A 1822-nucleotide genomic window follows, 5' to 3' on the forward strand; every position below is an offset into this window, starting at 1 on the left:
ACCTCACCACCCCAGGCACCTTGTCACCAGGACAGCTGTCTAACCACAGGCAGAAAGGCTGCCAGACGCTGCCACCAGGAACAGATGGGGCCTTCTTCCCCGGAGATGTGCATGCCCACAGGGAATATTGGGAGCTGCTATTCAGGAATGTGGTCCTCAAATGTGGGACAAGAGCTGGGTCTGGGGACCTGGAAGATCCCTTCCACCTCTGAGAGTCTGAGATTCCAGACGCAGGAACTGCTCAAGAGCCAATGGTGGCTCCTAAGCCTTGTCACAACAAGTCCTTCCCTCCTGGTGCCTCCCGACCACCATGTCCCCTAAGGCTCAGAACCAAGTCCTTCCTTTACATTCTCTTCCTCAGAAATCTCCTGTTGCATGTGGTCAGTTCCAAATCCTTAGCTGTTAGCTGCCCAGCTCTGCCCCGTCCTCAAAGCCTTAGCTCTTTCTCTCCATTTGCTGAACAGACCCATCCACTTTGCCCTCATCCCAGATTCACTGGCTCCTTTTCCCTACACAATACCAAGCCTGGGGGGTGCCATCTTCTGTACCCCTTAGCCAGTAGGTCCTCAGGCCTATGGCACCCCTGCTGAGTCCATCCACCTCTTCCATCTCCCTGCCCCAGGCCACTGCAGCCCCCTGGTTCTCATTCCTGAATTACCACAGTGACTTTCCAGGCGGCTGTCCTGCTTCCAGTGTCCTTCACTTCTCCCCGCCCATCTGGTGCCCATGGGTCTCCCCAAAGGCACTGCAGTGTTTGCCCTCAGAATGACTCCATGGTCCTCATTCTCAACAGAGATGGTTTGTTTTTTTTAATTTTTGGAAATTACAGAACTTTTCTATTTTTATAAAGTTAAAATAACTTTGATTAAGCTACTGAAGACCACATATATCATTGCATAAATAAAATTAACTTATATATTAAGTAAATGTGTATATTATATATATGTGTATATTATATATATATATATATAATACAAATGAAGAGAAACAAAATCTTTGTATACTGTGTTGAAACCAAATATTTGCATTAAGGTATGATCTGAACTAACTCTAGTCGCTAAGCTTTCAGGGCCTCAGTTACCACCTCTGCAAAATGACATGGTTGCTCAGATGTTCTCCAACCGCAAGAGTCCGACTCTGTGAATAACTTTTGTGTATATCTTGACTATTCTGGGGAGTTTGCATAAGTATCTGGAAGTAGTTGCTTCTGGGGAGGAGAACTGAGAATCTCAAGTAAGAGCAAGATTTAGCTTTGTAATCTTTTGTTCTGTTTGATGATTTCCAATTTAGAGAAAAAAAAAAAACAAGCACTTTTTGAATGGCAAATATTTAGAGTATAAGGTTAGGAGTGGAGATTGTGGGATTCAAAAACAAGTTGATTTCCTTTTCAGGTTTGTACTAATCCAAGTCAGATTAAGTCGATTCAACTGATTTCCTACCCATATGTGACCCATGGACTAACCTTCTGGAGAGGTTCCTGTCAGCCCTGGGAACAAATGCTCTACTGGGGCCTAAGCAAGGGAAAGGAGGCTGAAGACAGATGGAGGAGAGTATTATATTGTCACACACATTAAAATGCTTTTAAAAAAATCGGGAAGCTCTCAAAAGCTTGAAGCCTGATTCCACCATTGACATCCCTCAAGGAACCTAGAACTGTGCCTGTAGAACAGTGAAGTTCAAACCCCTGGAGGGCCTGGCCCTATCCTAACACAGCCTTTCTGCCTCCCTCACAGGTAATCCCCACCCAAGGGCTCCACCCCACCCATCCCCTGACAGAGTAAGGGCTGTCCTGCTTCTGGGCCTTTCACCAAGCCCTGACTCC

The sequence above is a fragment of the Balaenoptera ricei genome, chromosome 15, assembly GCF_028023285.1.
Source record: "Balaenoptera ricei isolate mBalRic1 chromosome 15, mBalRic1.hap2, whole genome shotgun sequence".
Lineage (NCBI taxonomy): Eukaryota > Metazoa > Chordata > Mammalia > Artiodactyla > Balaenopteridae > Balaenoptera > Balaenoptera ricei.